Source organism: Siniperca chuatsi, linkage group LG14 (genome assembly GCF_020085105.1).
Source record: "Siniperca chuatsi isolate FFG_IHB_CAS linkage group LG14, ASM2008510v1, whole genome shotgun sequence".
NCBI lineage: Eukaryota > Metazoa > Chordata > Actinopteri > Centrarchiformes > Sinipercidae > Siniperca > Siniperca chuatsi.
This window is the reverse complement of record NC_058055.1, coordinates 966,007-989,457: the sequence shown is the minus strand read 5'-3', so window position 1 is coordinate 989,457 and position 23,451 is coordinate 966,007. Positions and strand designations below refer to the sequence as shown.

At 41.3% G+C, this 23,451-nt stretch overlaps 1 long non-coding RNA gene across 2 annotated transcripts; it reads left to right on the top strand.

The window, feature by feature from the left end:
- The first annotated feature begins 591 nt into the window (after positions 1 to 591).
- LOC122888257 lies at positions 592 to 21,156 on the top strand. 2 transcript variants are annotated; one of them, XR_006380669.1, is made up of 4 exons: positions 592 to 880; positions 18,294 to 18,706; positions 19,006 to 20,717; positions 20,840 to 21,156. It is a non-coding gene; the product is annotated as an uncharacterized LOC122888257 (long non-coding RNA). The 2 variants fall into 2 exon arrangements; XR_006380668.1 differs by lacking the exon at positions 592 to 880 and adding an exon at positions 3,452 to 3,601.
- Positions 21,157 to 23,451: the final 2,295 nt, after the last annotated feature.

The window sequence follows — 23,451 nt, the reverse complement described above, 5'->3', positions numbered from 1 at the left end:
ACGGTTTACTATATGCGATGATGTGAATATTGATAAATGTATAATTAAACTTTTTTAAATGTACATTTTGGTGTTATTTGGTTTTTTAAAAGATATCCTAACACATCAAATACATTAATCTCCCATTTAGGTATTTATTACTAGAGAATATAGAGTTTGGTATCTAGCGGTCAAAATTACCGCTTACGGCAATTCTAGTAGTTTTGGAATTCTGGCACTTTTAGTGTTTAAGACTGGTGACTTTGAAATAATTATTAGTTTCTAAATTTATCAGTATTGTACTGTGCATGAGTGATGTAGGGGTTAGATCAGAATTAATGCAAAAGCAGAACTATTCTAACAATTTATGAACATTCTAGCATTGAAAGGGTATTGAAAAAACTCTAAGGTTATTTAAGATAGTACAGCTGAACAGTTACTTTTATAAAGGTTGTAGAATAAGATTTCTGCCCCTGGATGGGCTTAATTCAAATTACTTTTAGCTATGGAGTTACTGCTACGCTTGTTATTTCACAAATTATCTGGTCCTGTCATAGATTAGCAGCTCTGTATTGTGTGTGGAAACTCAGTACCTTGTGTACACTAGAGATATTCATTGGTGAGCTTCTCACGTGGTCATCCTCTAGGTAGGGGACGTTTCCCCCGGCCACACCAGCTTGTTGTCACCATCCGGGCAGTCGCTTCCCTCGATTGAATCTCTCCTGCACCATGTGGCATAGATCCATTCTGGCATTCCTCCCCCGCTTTGGCTCGTGGTTTAGCAGCACTTGGCATGGACCTCTCCGTCTAAGAGAAGAAGTGACAGAACCACAACAACGACATCTCTTGGCTCAAAAGGATGGATATCCCCATTTTCCAGGCTCTGGCATCTGAAAATTTTGTAAGTGAAAATTTGACAGAATGTTGGTTAGGGTTAGCAGATAGTCATTCATGAATTTCTCCGTCCACCAGTAGCTCTGTGAGATGTCAGCGGTGGGCTTGCACCTGTGGACATAGATATAACATTCCCTGTGGACTTACCTATTACCTAACCTAGAATACAGCACTAAAGGCAAAGCATTTCATTAGATCAGACTTGTCAGTTAAAGATGTACTATGACTTCTTCCCATTTACTTATTCTAGAGTCACTTTGAGACTCTCTGGTCCCTTGGACATGGTCATTCATTGATATTGTTCATTATTTAATTTAAGAATTTGTTAAAAATTCCTGTGGTGTCCAATATTGTATCCTCTTTTGATGGGAATGCCATATCACACCGTCTTCCCGCACAATTCCACAAGCAGCCTGTCTCTTCTCACCCCAGGAGTCGATTACAAGCTGTCCTCAGGGAGGTAGACTTTCTGGATTTTTGGTGTTTTTGAACTCTCCCCAGGTGCACTCAGACAATAATGAATAAGACAATATTACTTTTGCTAGCAACACATGGACACTTTGTATTGTTATGATTTCTGTAGGGGCCAGGCCTGTTGTGAGAGAAGCTGGTTATTGTGGTGCAGTTATCTGCAACATTATAGACCATTTGCTTTAAATTTGTACCTCTATGTGTAAAAATCATTCCTGACCCTACAGTCTCTTTGCCAGTGTCCAGTTTTTCCACATCTATGACACTTATCTTTTCTCCTGTCCCTGGGTGTGTGTGCATGTGTTTTCTGTTGAGCACCTCTCTGAGGGGTTTTAACTCTGGTCCAAAACACACTGCTTGTCTCTAAGACTTCAAGTTATGTTTGGCCTCTGAAAATGTCTTTGTCTGAAAAGTGACATCATTGATTTTGAGGGTAGTGGCTATACTAGGCAATAAGCGATTGTACTGGTAGTGGTTCACATTGTTCCATTTTTATGCCTGCATTTGACTACCACACTTCCTGGAATCTTTTGATAAACTGTGTTACAGATTTGTCTGGTCTTTGGAAACATGCAGTGACAACACTAAAATCAGCAGTCTGCCTATTATCAGTAGCATGTATTCTTTTTTTCATCATCTCTCCATCATGGGCATATGACATGCAATAACATGTTTAGCGCTTTGTTCTATGACATCCCCTAACTGATCAGACACCCACGCACAGCATTTGTTATCCTCATCCAAACCACAATGCTGATAAGCTTCTGTGTTGTATTGTGACATGAGATCAGGGACATGATTTTGCAGTCCTGAGTGCCTGGTAGCAGCAGATTGATCCTTTTGCTTTTACGTCTTTACTCATATCATCCTGTGGTGAATTTTAACTATTATACAGATATAGTACAGATTTATTTTTAGCCTCTGTGGAGTGATTATTACCCATATTTACATCATACACATTAAAACATTAAACACACACATTCAGTAAATACTGCTGTAACATCAAAAGTTTCCACACTCGTATAAATGAAAACTTGGATGAGGCTGTGAACCACCTCAGAATGTTACATCACAAAGGCTTGATGTTCATCTGTCCAGGATAGTTTATCTCTATCAGCTCTATTTTGGAATTTTTAATCAACATGGTATTTGCTAGTTTAGGCTGATTATCATCTAATACAACTTTCTCAATAAAACCTTACTACAATTAAACAGAAATCAGTACAATCTCAGCTAATTACACAAAAATGAGTAAAACAAACACATACAGTATGATGGAAAAAGGAACGTACCACAACGTTTCTGAAGAACGCGGTGGTTGTTTACTTTGCACAGTGAGAGGCATGACAAAATACTCTTCTTTTTGTATGACTGAATTAGTGGATTTTTTCTCTGTCTCTCTCTAAGTACTTCACTTACTCTTTGCTGTATGAGCATTTGGACTTTTAAATTCTGCTTTTGAGTCTTCGAACTGTTGGACTTAATATAGAAGCCTTCTTTTACTAACAAATCAGAGGTGAAGGATGAAAACATGAAACAGATGCAATTGAGGCACTCTCCAGTGTTCCTGAAAATGGTTAATTAAACTTAGCATCAACGCCAAAAGACAACACATTGACAAACAAAACACAACTATATATTCAATGCAACTCGAGGCTTTGTGAGTATTTGGGAAGTCGATCCTATAACCATGGCTTGCTATGGTTTTTCACCGACCTACCCCCTGAACCCCGTTTTCCCCCAGTCTCAGTTAAACTGGGTTTTGTGCTTATGCATGCCCACGGTTCATCAAGAACTGATACGGACAAAAAAACAAAACAATGAACTTACTATTAGTACATTTATGAACATGCATTCCATATAGTCAAACTGGCAAAGTTGGTGTCTTTTTTTCAACTTTACTGGGGTCCCTTGAAATATTTTTAATTTTAAGCGTGTAAATCTGCACCACTTCTCAGGTTCATGATTGGTGGATTTTTGCTTTAAATGACATCTCTTTAATTCTGATTGGCTATCTTCTGACATTTATATAGACTGCTAGCAAGCGGCACCGCCTCTCTCAGAAGGATTTACATGTCTGCAGAAATGCCACAGACCACTTCTCTGACATTTTCCTGATGAGGAAAATTAATTTCACAGAAAAAGAAATTATCGACAACAAGGCCTCTTTTCAATCAACTGGCATACCCAGATCGCACCAAAGCCGGGTATTATCGCCAACAAGGATTGGCCAAGTGACAAACAGCGATATCTGGAGGTAAGATGAACTTGGTACAATAACTTATATTGTTAGAAGAAAAGAATATGCTGGAGTTTTAGCTTGCATGTTCACATGTTGTAAGGCATTTGTAGTTATAACGTAAAAGTTTGCGATGTTGAAATGGCAACTGAGTTTACTTTAGGTTAAGGTTGGCTAACTTTAAGCTAGCATTAGCATGAACAAGCAGTTTTATGCTAGCAGTCTGTGAGAGGCGGGATTGCCACATAGCAACCGCTTGTCTGTAACCTTAAAGACATTAATGCTGAGTTAGCTAGATGATTATTAACAAGGGATTCTCTGTAAAAAGCAGAAGGGACAGGTGCGTTTGGCAGTGCACATCAGCACAGTATCACATTCAAACAATTAAAACATTCCAGTAAGTAGACTTCTATTTTTAACCTTTTGCCGGTTTAAATTACAAACTTCTCCAATGGCATGGTCTCACAATCTATTTACATCTCTGTTTACAAAACACAATATTAAAGTATCTAACTTTACTATACTACTATACTATAAATAGCACATTAAAATCAGGGAACAAAATTTAAAAAAATATTAGGAGTGCAATTTAGTATGCCTAGAAACACACAGATTTGGAATAATCCATCAATAAAAATCCTAAATGTGGAGCTCAACTGGAGTACTTGGGGTATAAGGGCAAATAAACCCTTATCAGATATAATTATACACAATAGGGTTCGATCATTTGCAGAACTTTAGATTAAATTCACATTGACAAATTAAGATGTTTTTTTAATATTTACAGCTAAAAAACTGGATTACTGAATATTTCGATTTATACTATGATATGGTACCAGGACCCTTTGAGGATGTTCTGCTTAAAGAAGGAAAAAAGAAACTGAAATAACTGGCAGAATATACAACAAGCAGCTGAAGGAACAATCTAAACATTACTCAGTGCAAAAATTGTATGATAAATGGAATAAAGATCTCCATTTTAAAGAAGCCAACACTAAATGGAAGACATGCTTATACCTCACTAACAGCATTACCATAAATTAAAATCTATGGTTAATACAGTACAAATTGATGACAAGAATAAACTACACGAGAGATAAAATTTACGCATCAAAAATGTAATTCTCAGCTGAGTTGTGTATTTTTTTAACATTTAACAAAGAAGATATCCCATGGGATGGCAAATTATGTTTTCCTCCCTTGAGGATTATTTTAAAACACTGGGAAAAAACAGAGGCTCCAACTTTACAGACTTGGAAAAAATTGATGAGATATTTCATGAGATAAACAAACAAACCCAAATCCCCTGCCTGAAAGTAGTCAGGTAAAATAATGTACATATGATCCAGTATGTGTAGTGTAATATCAAGTGGCCAGATTGCATCTCTCTCTTTCACTCTCTCTCCTCTCTCTGTCACTTCAGTTAAATTCTTGGACAGTGCTATATATTTTGTGTTTATTTATGTGGGATTTGTTGGGTCTCTGTAAATAATATTATAAAGTGTATGGTCTAGACCTGCTCTATAGGAAAAGTGCAATGAGATAACTTCTGTTATAAATTGGCGCTATATAAATAAATGAAATTAAAATGAATACATTTAATATTATTGACCATAGAAAAGAAGTCTGAAGTCTGTCTGAAGTAGGGGGTGGGGGGGTCAGGATGAGAGGGATATGTGTTACATATAAGATGAATATACATGTGTCTTATATTTTGTGTATGTGAATGTATTAATGTTTCATCTTAGCCTGACACCATAGTATGGTATTATGTTGTTGGAAGAGGTTGTAAGCAATGGTGGAAGGCATGAAATTAAATAAAGCGTAACATCACTCTAATTTCCTGTGAGTGAACAGTATGTTTTTGTAGTTAAACAAGGTCAACAGAATGGCAACTCTTCTCTAGTGAAAAAACTGATTACCGTGTCTTTGTCGTTAGTGTTTCTTCTATAGCACGTCTGGAATTAAAGAAACGTCTTTGACCAGCAGATGCTTGCATTATTCAAAAGGCCTTTGTCATTTCCCTGTGAGTTGTCCCCTTCAGGCATGCTATGTATACTTAAAACCCCCCATCTCTTTCCTTGGCATACAAAATTAAATTTCTTCAGCAAAAGATGTAAATTTAAAAAAAAAAGCTGGCTCTTCAGCTGCCTCGGTGGGACTGTAGCAGTCTTGTTTCAGTGGCTGGCTGGCAGGCAGGTGCAGGTCAATATTCAATCCATAATGTCACTTGATGGGATGAGACAATCCCATATAGCCAAGGAGCTGCATCAGCACTTTTGAGCCAGGCCTCATTGGCCAGCGGCAGTCACACTCAATACACACACACACACACACTCAGGTTGAACTTTACTCCACTGAGGTCCCCAACTAAATCAATGTGCAGTAATTTTTCTGAAGCCCTGGAAGAAGCTGTGCCTAGGAGGAGAGAGGGATGAGGAAAGGAGGACAAAGACAGAGAGGGACGATCTGGTTACTGTTCTTATGGATAAACAGGAGGGACTTGACCAGTTGAAATGGGAATTTTCTGCAAATCCGGGGTGATATTTTAATTTAATGGTAAATAAACATCCAAGAACGTGAAGTATGTTGATTCTGTTAGGACCACATTATAAGATAATAGGAGGTTTATACGACAAGATAATATAATGCAGAGAAAAAGAGGAAGAAGAAATCTATTCCAGAGAGAGATCGTTCACTCACAGAAAAGAAGAGATCCCTGTGACACATACATTCAATTCAATTTTATTTATATAGCGCCACTTCTTAACAGAAGTTATCTCATTGCGCTTTTCCTATAGAGCAGGTCTAGACCGTACTCTTTATAAAGCTTTCTAAAGCTTTGTTCCAATATGCACAGATGATGCTTTAAATAATAAAAAACATATGCATTTACAACTTACCTGATTCAGACGACAATTTGTATGACGATTTGTTGTGACACTGGTTATCCTCCAGCCATGACACAGCAGTGAGACCACAGCCAAGCATCCCAGCGGAGCTGCTTGCGCTCAGTGGTTAACATGCCATGGCGTCTCCATTCTAGCTCACCTAACGAGATCTCTCTGACTCCCGATAGATCTCGGGCCTCCTTTCCTCCATCAGCGAAGGCTGAAAACCGCGGATGTCTCAGGCATAGCCGAGGGAACTGGCACTAGCCCTCTCCTCATCATAATCAGCCTCACTCTCGTACAGTCCCCGGGCTATCAACCACAGTGTGGCCTCTTCTTTGATGTGGCTGTCCCCACATCCAAAAATGGACCCCAACATCAGAGACTTGACTGTCGCCCGCCTCCAACGATTCCTGAAAGGGAAAGGTGTGAAGGAAATTCTTGTTAGCTGGTCAACTCTGTGATGAGGGTTTCAGGAACTCAAGTTGTCTTACACAGTATGTCCAAAAATGGACCCTGACATCAGAGACTAGACCGTCGCCCACCTCCAACGATTCCTGAAAGGGGAAGGTGTGAAGGAAATTCTTGTAAGATGGTTAACTCTATGGAGTCTACAATGCATCCCATTTAAGGTTATTCTTTACGGGCCTAAATATGTGTATCCATCTTATTGGATGTTGAACTCTAATGCTTACCTAAGTGGTGCCAGTCTGTCTGTAAACATCTAAGACTGAAGAAGAGCACCATATCTCTCGTCCTTGGCTGTTTTGGCAAACGGCTCATTCCTATCTACCCAGCTGTCATCATGCACCTACAGAGAAAGACAGCAGAATGAACTATTGCCTGAGAGGCACAGAGGTCATTCTGTTTCTAGGTCTGCGAGTGACTTCAATGTGACATGTGTATGACCTGTACCTCACCTGTTACCCACACTGAGCCCCCTTAGGAAAAAAGGCATTCCCTTCCTCACAACGATAATAAAGCAAGATTGTTTCATCTCTACTCAGCCTCCATCAATACTCCAGCAGCAACAACCACCGAGCCTTCAGCGTTTCCGGCTTCCTCGCCAGGGCCAACTAGCGGCAGTGTTGTCAAGTGTGATGTCACAAGGCCTCTGCCTCCACAGCCTTCATCATCAGCCCCCCCTGATGGGGGACACATTGTATTTACCCCTGTGCCTGCCCCCTCTGTGCTGTCTCAGGTGTTCTCAGCTTTCTTTTCATCCCTGTGTTCAGGCTTCCCGAAACTCCTGCGCACATATATTCTTTCATCATACCTTCCTAAACCCTTCCTTCAGCCGCTTACAGCAATACGGCTTCTGCTCCCTTTTCTCTCATAGCGAACATGGCAGCACAAGCAACATCCAGCAACTCAAAGGGCCCCACCACAGGCTAATCTAGGTGGTGAATCTCAGACCAATCTATTGGTCTATCCCCCCTCCACACCTCCACCCTGTCCCTTCCCTTCCCCAACACCCAAATGTTTTTTTCACCTTGTGTCATTAACTACACTCTAGCCACAGCAGCACCACCCACGCAGCCAGTCTCCCCTGCATTACGCCAGCAGATTCTCTCCAGTAATTACGTAGATTTGGCCCAGCTCCTTCAGCCATCCATTAACAACACTAGCCAGCCCAGGGAAATGCAGACTAACCTTGGTTCAATTCAAGGGCGCCCTCGACTCTGAGCTCTACTCTTTGCAGCCTGTACATCCCTCTCCTGCGAGTTATGCAGAACCCCTTCCCACCCCACCACAGTATGCACAGTCAGTGCTCCACCACCTCACTCATGTCCCTCTTCCTCATTTATCACCTCAGTTTTTAACCGTTTATCACCTGTTGCGACCCTACCTCCCATCATCCCTAGGCCTGTGGACCTTCAGTTAATGTCCCCATGCTGTAGGGAGTTGACAAGCAGGAAAGGCCAATCCTCTACTAAGGAGGCAGGATGGTCTGCAACAACTGCAACAATCCAACCACACCTGCAGACTGACTAGCACAGCACCTCAGCACACCCGTTAAGGTAAATGTCCTTGCCACTACTCTTCAAAACCATCCAGAGAGACAGTTTGTTCACTTTCTCATCAATGGCTTCACACATGGTTTCCATCTAGGCATAGAAGTAATTCCCGACACTTCCCACGCCTGCCACAACCTTCAGTCCGCTCTCACAGAACCTTACACTGTTGACACCCTATTGGCTAAAGAAGTCAAAGAAGGATGGCATGATAGGCCCATTCAACAATCTGTTAAGCAGCATAATTTTCCTGGACCCAAAAGCAGGACTCAGGAAAAAGCTCTTCAACAGTTCAAACTGGATTTATTCACAAGAGAGAAAGATGAGGTTGAAGGGCAGGATCAGAGTTTCACTATGGAGCAGGGCAGGCAGGTTGAGCTGGACCGATGACAGGGAAACAGACTGAAGTGGTGCTGGACAAGACAGACAGGCAGGGATCACAGATGAGTAGTGGACCTGAGGCACAGGGAAAACACGAGAAAATACCAAACTGGATTACAAATTTGGCCATAGCATCTGTACTAGGTAGATGAAATGAACGATCTGGGAAAGACTGGAGAGAAGAGCTGGGGTTTTATACTGCAGGAGCTTGACGAGTGGATGTGTCACAGATGTGCAGGTGGATTGGCAGCAGGAGTGAGGTGGAGTGCCATGCCCAGACAAAGACACTTACAGAGAGAGAAGACAAACAGGGGACAAATAAAACAACACAAGGAAGGGGAAAACACAGCTGAAGACACTAGGAATGAAGGAGAGGCACAGCCGGACCATGACACAATCCTCTTTTTCCAGTGTTCCACACAATAGCTGTTGCCACTCAAAAAATACTCTGGAAAAAGAGGCTAATAATAGACCTGTCTAACCCCACATGGCTCACACATTTCGAGCATCAACAGTGTCATTCCTAGTCCGCATTTCTCCATGCAACATGGACATGACAACCACGCCATGAAGCTTGGCTTTCTAAAGCAGACATCACCAGCGCATTCAAAGTCATACCCATTCGTCCAGACTTCTGGCATTTTTCCGGTGTTTGATGGAAAGGAGCCTATTATTTTTCTGTGTGCCATACCTTTGGCTGCAGAAGCAGTCCCAAGATGTTTTACTCTCTTTCAGAAACCCTGTGCTGGATCCTGAAAAACAACTACAGTCTCCCTTGCATCTTCCATCTTCTCGACAATTTTCTCATCATCACTCCACCTCAGGCTTACTATATTCACAAAACCTCAGAACTTGGCGTTCCTCTTTCCGAAGAGAAAACCTCAGGGCCTTCCACCACTTTCAGTGAGTTCTTAAGCATCACCCTGGACTCTATTTTCTCAGAGGGCAGAGATACCTGGAAGGAAATTGAGCGCATCACTCTGCTTCTGTCGAAGTATCTCCTGGCAGAAAAGTGCACCAAACACCAGCTACTAGCCCTCCTTGGCCACCTCAATCATTCCATTTGCATAATTCCACAAGTGAAATCCTTCCTATCCAACTTTTTAACTAAAGCTGCAGCCATCCCCTCTCTCCATGATGGAGTTGTTGTTAACGATGCATGCAAAATGGAAATGCATCTGTGGCAACAGATGTATTTTATTCTTCTAGGACAACTTCATCACTCAACCTGAGGACATTCAACTTTACACAGACGCAGCTCCTTCCATAGGTTTCTGTACCTACTACGGAGGGAGATGGTTTGCTTCTGCTTGGCCCTCAGAGTTCAAATATCTCGACTCAGAGTCCCGCTCATCTTCGTCTGCACTTCACGAGCTATACCCCATTGTCATAGCTGGCATTCTTTGCGGGCATAAATGGTCTAGAAAGTCCATCCACTCTGAACACTGCAGTCATAGATATCCTAAACAAAGGTCAATCTCAGACGATGAAAGGTCAATCTCGTTCTCCAGCCATCATGCAGTTCCTGCGCAAACTCACATTAATCCCGCCTAACACCAGTTCATCCTCATGGCAGCCCATATTCCTGGTTACCACAACAGCATGGTTCATTGTCTTGTTTCTTGTTTCAGACACTTGGCCCCAGAATCGGATTTTCATCCAATACCAGTCCCACTGTTTTCAGCTACAACATTCAACTAGCTCCACAGCTGGGAAACCTCTCTAACGCTTCACAAGAAGTCATCCTTAACAACTTTGCTCCAAGCACTCTCTCATCTTTTGATTTAAAAAAGAAAAAAGTTAGAAACGAGGCAATGATGCACAGGATTAATGGTAATCCAGCATTTCCCATGTAAACAGAAAGCTAACTGACCAGTCTGATGTGTGTAGAGGTTTGTGTGATTAGTCTGTAGCAGCCTGGTGTCATGTGCACATAATTTAATCAAGGTAAAGCTGTGTGTAATGGCACCGCACTCCGGAGTAGCACTTCTCAAATCAGAGGCTGTAGATTTAACATTATGTGTCCTGCTGCCTTCAGAGGCTGTGGGGATTTAAGAAACTGAAGGAGAAGCTTTTCATTCAGTATAAAGCAGCTGTGGACAACAGATACTCTTAGAATCTCATTAACTTATTAAAATTGTTTATTTAAATTTTCACCATTATTCCATTATTGCTGCACATTTTGTCCAAGTATTTAGTTAGACAAAATCACCAAACTGGCAGCGTATTTACTTTGCTTGAAACAGCCTGAGACATCTATTCTCAACCTCAACATCTGAGACCCAATTGTGAAAAATACCAATAAATTGCTTTGCGCTATGACTTTTAGTGCTCACTTTGCTTTGCACTTTTGCTTTGTAGGGTGAGGAAAACACCAAACTGTCACAGCACTGCTTGCACTGGTTGTTGGGCCGCCACAAAAATTGGGCCCTTAACGTTGTCGTTAAATTGAACTCATCAGTGTGTGTATTCAACATAGAAAGTCAAGTGCACAATATAGGCAATTAGATAATTAAACTCACAAGAAAACCGTTGCTAGCCAACTGACAAAAAATGGACACTAGAAGACATCTTGCTGTTTTCTAAAATGGTGAAGGATTTTTGTTTTGTTCAATTCAGCGCAATTCTGAGGAACAAGAAAAGAGCAGACAATAAAGGTGACTAACATCCATGGGTTCACCATTTAAAGTAAAACGTCCAGGTACATTACAATTTGTGAACTCTGATCTATAAGATCGTTTCCACTTCTCATGAACATGGTGAACGCAACCAAATCAAAAGGCACCCAACATGTAGAACAAAGCCAAAGAGGAGGATCAAAAATATGTGATTAAGCAATTAGATTCCGTCCAAGATGATGATGCAGGCTGGTAATGATGGTATATTGTTACATAAAAAGTTAGATTGGTGCAGCTATAACAAGCCTTTGCAAACAATAGGGCCAGCTTGCATTAAAATTTCATTGTATGATGGATTTTTCCATCTCCGTGTATTAAGCAGCGTCAGATGTCTCCTTATTAAGACAAGGCGTGGCTAAAGAGCTGCAGCTTAAAATGTCTGTACTTCCAGTCTCACTGTCCCTTCTCGTTAGGCTTTTGTCATGTACAGTGTCTGACCTTGTGAGTATGTCAGTGCTGAGCCTGAGGTGTAAGGCCTGCGCTGTGCGTCACTCTCTTCCCTAACTTTAAGAAGAGCAGTGACAGCTAATAAATGAGGTGAGCCAGGCGCAGTGTGTTTGCAAAGCTTTTGAATCATTCATGGCACATCTCAGGATGTCACTGGAGAGGAAAACAGGACAGCTCCACTCACTGGATGCTCATCTGAACTTAACCATTTAGGAAACTCACTAATTTCTAATTTATATTGCACATTAGAGTTGGTCTGTTACATGTTTTTGAAGGCCAGTGGATATATATTTAGACTGGAGCTGACACAGCTAAAATTTGTTAAAGTAATGGAATATCTTTCAATCTTATTTTCATGTGGGGAAATTGCAAACAAAAAAAACCAACATAATGTTTCATTTTTGACAAGATGGAAAAGTCACTAAGACACAATTCAGACCATAATGGGATGCTAAAATCTACACTGAATAAATAGTATTTGCGAATACTTTACTCAAATTGGATCAAAATGTCACATTACAATAAAATCAGGTTAAAAGTTTCACATATTATTCATCAGTTATACAAGAACAAGAGGGGCTTGGTTAAAAAACTGAGGCAAGGAAGATAAATATCACTAGACATCAATTTAAGATAAAGCACTCAATCACAGGGCTGACACATAGAGACAGACAACCATTCACATCAAAGACCTCAAGACCAACAACACCAAAGACATATGGCAGGCGATCCAGACCATCACAGGCTACAAAAACAGGAGTGCCCCCATCATGTGTGAAGCCACGTTGCCAGATGAGCTTAACACATTTTATGCTCGCTTTGATCTCCTCAACAAAGAGTCAGCTGCAAAGTCTAATCCGCCTCCAGAGGATCGGCCACCGTTAGTATCCACAGCAGATATGAGAAGAAACCTGCTGAGGGTAAATGTGAATAAAGCTGCTGAGCCTGATAACATGTACTGTCAACCATGTACTTAGAATATGTGCCAAGTCAATGTCATTACTGTCATTTTTAACAACGTCTCCCACACTACATCGCTCCTCCGCACCCTGCACTGGTTACCGGTGTCTGCTTGAATCCGATTCAAGACACTGGTACTTGCCTACCATGTTGCAAATGGCTCAGGCCCATCCTACATCCAGGACATGGTCAAACCATATACCCCAGCCTGTCCACTAAACTCTGATACTGACAGCTTGCTTACGATTCCCTCACTACAAGAGAGGCCCAGCTACCGCTCAACAAAATCACGACTGTTTGCTGGCCTGGCATCCACCAAAACGCTTCATTGGCAATGCTACTACTGCATACTCACCCACAGCCTTAGAAAAATATTACAGAGCCAGACTTCTTCAAGGTGCTGGATACTGTGCAGCTGAAGGAGAGGTTTTATCAGGGTGGCCTAAAAATGTTGGCAAAGCTGGAGGAAGTCCTGTGTTGCAGGTGGCATCGGGCACCTGACACCCCACACCCTCTCTCTGGACCACTCAGGCTGGAGGGGCAGGTGGTGGAACAGGTCGAAAGTACTTGGGCAATGATACCAACCACCATCCTTCACACAACATGCGGATGGGGTCAACAAAGAGGCCCAACAGCACATGTTTCTCCTGAGGAGGTTGAAAGGATTTAATGTCAGACAGGACACTCATCGAATCAGTCCTCACTGTTGAATAACTGGCACAACTTATAGAGAAAAGCAAGAAAAAACTCACAAGAATCATCAAGCATGCAACCAAAATCACCGGAACCACTCAAACCCAACTCTCAGGCCTTTACAGTCACGCAGTAAAAAGAAAGGCAGATTCTAAGGATCCTAAGGACCCTTCACACCCCCTTCACCTCTCCTTTCAGCTACTCCCATCAGGCAGCCACTTCAGAGCACCTTTGGCCAAAAAGAGAACTTTTGGCCAACTCTTTTATTCCCACTGCAATATCTGACCTGGCTTAAAAGCACAATGCTTCAAAGTTGCCTTAATAGTTTAGCAGTCTGTCACATTCACAAAGAAAGACTAGATGAAGTGAACAAGGAAAACATTTACCAAGAGTTTATCCAAATGAGTACAGGAAGCATGTGTTTGGTTGTTTTAGGTGAGGAGATGACAAAGGAGGGTATTGAAGGATTGTTTTAGGTTCATTATAATGTGTTTGAAGGTAGAGATTGAGGAGAAGAAAACTTTTATTTTTCTATAAAAAAAAGTTTGATTAATTGATCTCTGTCTAATCATAATGTACTCCTCATACTAAAGAGTACTAGACACTGGACTTGAACTTAAACAAAAGCTAACACATTCATTTACAGTGATCTTGATAAAACTATCAATAGTGTGTGACGTCTTTATATATATTTCATATTTTGATACATTTCTTATATGTTGTGATTGAAGTTGCAAATGGAATATTGATAGTTGTTGATAGTGCCACAAATAATGTGCCATAGATCTACCAGTCCTATTCTTTAAAGTATACCTTATATCCCTGATTGAATACAACAGCAAGGGTTATGGGTTAAACATGAGGAGAGTAATCTTTTTATATAATGATTAAACTAAGCATGATAGCCATCTTAATCATAGTGTGTTGCTTTTAAGTAGCTGAGAAGATGATAAAAGCATGTAGAAATGCAGAAAATGCACACACACACACACACACACACTTTTCAAACCAATGTTACATCAAAGGCTTGCTGAGAGGGTGAAAACATGCTGATGCCAAATACTGGTTTCTCTGAGGCAGTGGCATGTGGCAGGTTGTTTCCTGATTGCAGTGATGCCTTTCACAGCAGCAGGGGTAGAGGGGCAGAACACATGAAGGCTGTGAAAATTTCATCACAAGCTAAGGAACAGTGTGATTGAATTTAGAGTGGAAGACCAAGTGATGCATGTAAGACACTTTCCTGAAAGGTCTGAAACTATGTCAGTCTTTAGTGGTAATGGTGAAACATGTTCATCGTCATCTTAAAAAATCCATCAAAACATTCTGCCTGGGTTTTTTATGTACAATCTGGATGACCAATGTCAAATAATGTACACTTTTCAAATTTGTGCTGTAGGCAGAAAACAACTCTAACAGACCCACTTATAGTGCAATATTTTAAGTTTTTACTACCCCTTAGCACAAAATTATCGTTATACATGTTGGATTAACAGGGCTTTTGATCTGCTGAGACTAACTCGCTATGAGGGCCAAACCATGTTTTAGAGGAAAACCTCTACTGAACTTGAACAAGCGTGGTCGGAGCCTTGTCAAACACTATGGCGTGATTTTCACTTGTCTCACCGTGAGAGCTGTTCATATCAAAATAGCCGAAAGTCTGGACACTGATTCCTGCATTAATGTCATACGTCGGATCATAAGCAGAAGAGGACAAGTGACAATTATGCGCTCAGACAATGGAACAAATTGTGGACACAGAAGATTGTCCCCCTACCTGATATCGGCAACAGAGATATGCAGCATCCCCTGCTCCTTATCCCCCTCCCCACCCACTGCACTGGAGCCATACTGCAGAAGCTACCCCCAGTCCCCCTCCCCACCAACAGCAGCGGACCTATGCTGCAGTTGTAGCCCAGCCTACTGCCACAGTCCATCCCCCTGCAACCTCTGAGCTGGGAGACATCAGGGAGATGCTGCACATCCTGTGCACCCGGCTTCTGTTCAGCTAAGACACATACTCACTTGAGAAACAGAACGATAGCAATAGTAGTAGTCAGTACAATGATAATATTAGTGAAAATAGTACATGCCTCCATGTAATCCATATAAAATTTTCATTCAGTTTTGATTGTTTTAATGCGTTCATATCATATAAGCTGCTGGAATATTCAGGGTCTCCACTCCTCAGCCTTTGAGCTGAAGAATGTAAACCCTAAATTCATTGTAATTGTGTTAACAGAAACATGGTTTCAAAATGATCTGCTCACTCATTGTCCTCCAGGATATAATGAAGTCATGGTGCCCCCTATAAAATTTAAAAAACATACGCAAGGGCAGAAAATCAGGGGGGATCTTGGTGTGGTATAAAGGAGACCTTTGCCGTCAGATCTCACCAGTTCAACAGGGTAAATCACACATTTGGTTAAGATTAGATCAAACCCTGGGCTGATAGAGACCTGTATCTCTGTGGTATTTACATACCCCCAGTAGATTCTCCTTATTTCGAAGAAGACATTTGGACATTTGGAGAAGACAACTGGAGATGTAAATGGATGAACAGGAATTTAACCTGATGTCATCGACCCACAGGGCAACAACCATGTGTTTGGTCAGTCTCCCCTGTTTAACACACCAACCATGACACTTGGGTCTAGTGTAGTTGACTATGCAATCACTGACATGGACCCCTCCACTATCAGTGCATTCACTGTCAGACAGCAATCCCCCCTTTCAGACTGCAACCAAATAAATGTGTTCTATAAATTTTCAGATCAAATGAGTGACAGAAAAAAGGAACCCAGTAAGCTGTATAAATTAAACCCTACTTACAGATGGGCCCAAGACAGTGGAAAGAAATTCATCATGGCCTTGAACTCACCTGATCTGATGAATGACATATCAGTATATAACCAAAATCCCTACCAAAGATGGTGTAAAAAAACTATTGATGATGTCAATATGATATAAGGCAGCTATTAAAGCTAACCTTATAAAACAAAAACGGAAGCCTATTAAAAAGCAGAACGCTGACAAATGGTTTGATCAAGAATGCAAGACCATCAGAAAAGACTTGAGAAAAAGAGCAAATGAAATACATCATCAACCAAACAACCCAGCCTTACGCATTTTAAACAAATATAAATGTACAATTAGGAACAAAAAACTAAATTATATCCACAAGAAACTTGAAGATATTGAAAATGCCATTAATCAAAATCAATTCTGGGATATGTGGAACAACTCGAACACAAAGCAACAACAAGCACTACCCATCCAATATGGTTACATCTGGAGAGCACATTTTGAAAATCTGTATAAAGACATACCAATAAATAATACATTTAATAATTAATAATTATATAAATAATAATTCAGATCAATGTATTATAAAAAAAAAACTCCAAATATTAGAAGAACCAATTAAAGACAACCAAAGCCCCCTTGATTTCTCAATTACTTAGGAACAACTGGCCACACAGACAAAGTCTCTCCAGCCAAGAAAAGCTTATGGTCCATACAGCGTTAAAAATGAAATGCTCAAATGTACCACCACCCCAGAGATGCAGGGTGCAGTGTTGAAGATGTTCCATATTGTACTACAATCAGGATGTTTTCCAGACATCTAGTGCAAAGGGCTCATTTCCCCCATTCATAAGAGTGGTGACAAATCAGACCCTGATAACTACCATGGCATTTCTGTCAGCAGTTGTCTAGGTAAACTATTCTGTAGTATTCTAAATAAAATAATACTAGATTTCCTGAAGAAAACTCCATCTTGAGTAAAAATCAAATTGGCTTCCTCCCAAAACACTGCACCACTAACCATGTATACACTTTAATTAACAAACATGTACACCAAGATATTTGCTTGTTTCTTTCGACAAAGCTTTCGACTCTATTTGGCATGAAGGGCTCTATTACAGACTTATGTATGATCTGGTTAAATCAATGTATTTGGAAAATAGATGTGCTGTAAAAATTGGAGACAAACAAACTCCTTCACCCAGAGAAGAGGTGTTCGTCAGGGATGCAACTTAAGCCCTACTTTATTTAATGTGTATAGAGTATAAATTAACTTGCTGTACAGTTGGATCAGTGTGCTGCTCCTGGCCTCTCCCTCCTAGATAGAGAGGTGAAGTCTCTGTTTTACGCTGATGACCTTGTTCTACTGTCTCCTACTGAACAAGGACTACAGCAACAGCTTGGACATAGTAGAAAAGTACTGTCAGAACTGGGCCCTGGCAGTAAATATGAAGAAAACTAATGTCATGATTTTTCAAAAAACGCCCCAGATAATAATAATGTAATGGTAGTGGTATGTTAATATATTAATAATAATAATAATAACAATAGGAATGACTGTGAAATAATGATCATAATAGTAATAACACTCATAATAACAATTGTAGTAGCAGTTGTCGAGCAGGAACACAGGGCAGCAGGTGGCCCACAATAGACTAGATAGAAAATCCAGAATTCTTTATTAATCCGGAAAATCACATCCCTGACTGCTTATTTCTTACATACCTGCTGCATTTATTTCTATAGATATATGAAAGTTTATCGGATATGATGACTCTGTGTTGAAAAATAAAAAATTTAATTCTTTGGTAGAATAATTTGTGTGGTTATGCTTCCTTTCCAGCACTGTCACCACCTCATCACCTCAGTTTGATTATGGCCTCTCCAACAAGTCCCACTATCCCTGCACCTCCATCAAACCTTTCTACGACCTCTACCAGTCCTGCTGTCTCCCATCCTGTGTCCAATCTTAAATCCTTTATAAGGACAACCTCCCCTTTCTCTCTCCCCCTTCCTCTACAGCCTGTGTAAGGACCACCAAGCCTCCTGCTACAGAAATCCCCTCAGATTTAGCTGGCTCTGTAAGTTTTTTCTGTTCTGTTTTCTGTTTGGTTGTCCTTTTTGTTCTATGATTTCTGCATGAGACATTCGTGTCATACGTCTGATGAGGGAAACAACATTGAGGAATAGCTCTACCAGTCTGGCCAACAAACTGAAGGAGAGCCACAGTGAGGAGTGGCTGCAGCACCTGGCAAGGTACTTTCGCGAGTGTGCAGACTGGATTGTCTTAGCCTCTTCCCTGTAGTCTGTCAGGAGTTCCTAGAGCCTGTACCAACCAACAGGTGGCTTATGACAGTGTATGCAAAGAACATCATGAGCGGAATGGACCACATAAAGGCCAAAATCTTTGGGTCTGTTTTAAAAATGGACTCAACCAAGAAGTTAAATATTTTTTCAAATTACATAACATAAAAATAATGCAAGCTTATTATAGTTACCACAGTAGGTTTATTTAAGATATGAATTAACCACTTTTTTTTTTTGTGTGATCACAGATCACCAAGAAGCTGTCAGGGGCAGCAAAAGGGACAGCACTGTAGCTGACTTCAGTTGCCAATGAGCTGGGTCAGATCACGTAAAGTTATCCAAGATGTGCCAGGTGTGGCTCTCTACACAGAGATTGGCATGACCACCACCAAGGAGGGCCTGTGGTAGTCTGCCACCTTTTCCTCTCCAGCCCTGTGTTCTCTGTTGTGTTCCCCTTCCTGGTGTGTCTTGTGGGTCCCCTACTTGTCTTTGGATATGTGTGTGTGTATGTGTGTATGTTACCTGCCTGGTTCTAGGAACCTCCCACCTGCGGCTGATCACCAGCACACCTGTCTCCTATCTACTCATCAGTCTTCACAGCTTATATACCAGGCTTTTCCACTACTCCGATGCCAGATCGTCCCCGTACATTGTACGACAACTACGTCTAGGCTCTCGCTAAAGCTAAGTACTTTTTGCAAGTGTGTTTTTCCTTCGTGTTTTTGATCCTGTCTGTTTTTGCTCTGCCTAAGGCATTACCCGGTGCTGGTGATCGCCGCTCCTGTGGTTTCCTGGATTCCTGTCTGCCTGCTTCTCCAGCCAGCTTCACCTTGCCTGTCGTCATCTGTTTACACTGCTCATTCACCATTCGACTTTATTACGAATAAAGTGTGTTTTGGATTACAGAGACTTCTCGGTATTCTGCATTTTTTGGGGTTCGAAGATCGTGCATACGACAGGGCCTAGTTCTGAGAAACTACAGATGTGCCAGAGGCTCAACATCGCTGAAGTCATTTCACTGACACCTGAACAGGTTTATTCCAGGTGAATTTTATAATATAAATTATAATATACTATGATATTATAATGAAATGCTAAATATTCTTTATAGTAATTACAGAGGAACTGCACAAATAACCTCACAGTACAACTTCAGGCACAAAAGCCAACAGCCTGAACTTCCAGCTGTTTCTGCTGGAAGTCCTGAACAGGTGGAATCAGGACCGAGCTGCCTAGTCCCTAGCCACCAAGCCATCTAATCTCCTCAGCTACTCTGGAGACCTTGTCCAACACCAATAGTTTGTAGGTGCTTCGTCGGAAGTATATTTCGTTTCTCCATCCCCCACCCCAGTACACCAGTACGTTCAGCAGCAAGCGGTAAAGCGTTACTCACCATTCATAAACTCTGCATTTATATGGTATTGTGTGTTTATGCATTTGTGCTTATTCATACTAATAAGTTGTGGTATCCCTTGACTGTTTTCTCTCTCACCTCCCAGGAGAGCTTATTTGTATTGACTATTTGTATAAGCAGACAGGGCAGCCCGTTCACAACATGAACCCAGACTCTGAGGAGGTGGATGAGCTGTTGAAAGATCTCAACACTGGGGAGGAGTAGGAAGATCTTTGAGGACCAGGTTCTAGACTCAACAGTTGGAAACCTTATGACTGCAGCAGCTGTTCCAGGCCAGGTTCCTGCTACTTCATCCACCCAGCCTGCTGCCTTCTCTGCCTTCACTGTGCCTGCAGCCGCCTCTGCCTCCACCCAGCCTGCTGCCTTCTCTGCCTCCACCCTGCCTGCAGCCGCCTCTGCCTCCACACAGCCTGCTGTCCTCACTGTCTCCACCCTGCCTGCAGCCGCCTCTACCTCCACCCAGCCTGCTGCCTTCTCTGCCTTCACCTAGCCTGCTGCCCTTTCTGTTAAACCCGCTGGTGTTACTCCCAAGGTCCCAGATAGCTGGTAAGAGGGCCAGAACAAGAGCTGAAAAAGAGAATACCCAAAGGTTAATGATCCCATAATATTGTTTACATAACATAAGTGATTACGTTACTTGTAATTGTTGGTCTGTTGTCCTTTTTCAGGCTGTGGATGAGCACAACATGCCGGGCATGGATCAAGTGGACAGAGTAGCAGAGCATCTGATGGGTCTGTGGAACCATACTGGCTTGACTTTGAGCAACCAACAGGTCAGCACTATCATAGACCTCTGGTAGAACCTGCCGTATGGCAATATGACTAGCAACGGGTGGTGTTTGCTGCCAGGCACCAGAACAGGCTCATAGCAGGACAGTTCAGGTCTCCAAAGAAAAATGTGTGAAGAACCTACTTATATAGTGATAAGTTATCTCATTGCACTTGTCCTATAGAGCAGGTCTAGACCGTACTACTATATATAATATTATTTACAGAGACCCAACAATTCCCACCGAGAGCAAGCACTTTGACGACAGTGGCAAGGAAAAACTTCCTTTTAAGAGGCAGAAACCTTGAGCAGAACCAGACTCAGGGTGGGCGGCCATCTGCCCCTGCCGGTTGGGTTGAGAGAGAGAGAGAGAGAGAGAGAGAGCATTAGACTCTTCATTTGCACAAGAGTCCCAAAAAGCAAGGACAGAGGAACCTGACAAGATGGACTTTTATCCTGCAGGATTACCGCAACGGCAGCTAATTCGGGGTAACAGAGCCATCATGCAGAGCACTACACTCTAGCTGGTCAGTCAAACGACCCTCATTCAGTGGCACAATAAACGGGTGAAGCGGCAGGATGTCACACTGTTCCTGCAGGGAATAAATCTACCTGGTCCACTTTCCCTTACACCTGCCAATAGCTGCTTCCAGTCCTCTGTTTGTCTTCTCCCAAGCAACCTCTCTCTGTCCTCAAGGCCCAGCCACTTTCACTTTGCTATTCCAACACCTGCATACCATGCCCCCCATACTCCTGTTGCCCCTCTTGCTCCATCAGCACCTCCCTCTCCACCTGCCAGTGGTCACCCTGCCACTAAGGTATGATTTAACAAGAGGAAGGTGGTGTCCAACAGTTGCAGGAAGTGTGGACAGTTCAGGACTGCAGAGACTGGGCACAGCCAGTATCAGGGCATTATCTACTGTCCCAATACAGAGACAATACCTAAAGAACTGTGGTTGGAACGGATTAAAAAATCTAAAATGTAATAGGTTATGATGTTCTTACAGACTCTGTGTTATGTATGTATTATGGTGCTTTAAACATTTGTTTGTTTTTTTTATAAACTTTTATACACAGTTTTGTTCACTTGCAGTCAGTCTACAAAAATATGACTTGAAAATGAGATATGGCTTTGTTCAGATCAATAAAGATGACATAAGTGTTTATCCCAGCACCCACTTTATAAATAAACTAGTTGAACAATTTTACAAATGTTGTCGTTAAAAGTCATTACATATGCCTGTCATTTTTGAATTAATGAGGTCTTTATTTCAATATTGTAAACAATAAGTCTACATATAATCCCTAAACTGCTGAGCCTAATACTTGCCCTTATACTTCTCTGTTAATGACTCTTCATATTTGCCTGTAGAGAAAATAGAAAAATCTAAGAGAATCTAAGATCTAAGTTTTACCTATCAGTGTGTAAAAAAAATTAAGAAATTATAGAAATTTATAAGAAATTATATTATAGTATCACCTTGATATCTGACCTAAACGAAATACTCACCTAGTTAATAGGGAACTAAATACATACCAAACTATTGTTTAATATTGACCAAATATAGTAGGATTACTAAATGTATACTTACCTGCATTGCTAATTTAAATAAGAAACAGATGATTTGTCCAAAAGTCAATCTCAAATTTATTTAGAATTAAAAATATCTAAATAAACCAAAACAACATTGTTAGGTACAACAACACCATAGTGTTTCTTTTGAAGGTGTAAAGACAACTCACTAAGCTCACCAGTATACCAGTGTACTGGTGAGCTTACTGGTTGGAATCGAACCAGCGACCTTTGGATCCACATCGAACTTTCAATTCAATTTTATTTATATAGCGCCAATTCATAACAGAAGTTATCTCATTGCACTTGTCCTATAGAACAGGTCTAGACCCAACAATTCCCTTATCCAACAGAAAGAGTGAAATTTCAGCAATTAAATTAAAATTCCATTGTCATTCCCTCTCTACCTCTCTCCTGCATTTCTTGTCTCTCTTCAGCTGTTCCTATTAAATAAAGGCAAAAAGCCAAAAAAAAAATCTTAAAAGAATGTACAGCTAAAAAATCCTTTACATATGAGGTTACTCAAATATCCAACTGTGTACTCAAAGAACTTAAAATTACCTTGAAGGTGCTTCATGTAACCTTTCCATAGGATGGGTGGCTGTGGCTTTGTGGTAGAGCGGGTCATCCACCAATCGGAAGGACGGCGGTTCAACCCCTCCGGTGTGTGGGAATGATTAGTTTGTTTCTTTGAACTGATGGCACCTGCCATCGGTGTGTGAATGTGATATGTAGTGTGTGAAGCACTTTGAGTGGTCGGAAAACTAGAAAGGCGCTATACAAGTACAGTCCATTTACCATGAGGTTCCTGGAAGAACCCTATATGTCTCTCCCTACTGCTAACTCTTTAACAGTAAAAACACAGGTTAAGTTGTTTAAATCTACATTAAATTGGTGTGATAACTGATATGGAGTTTACACATTACAGGAAATACAGC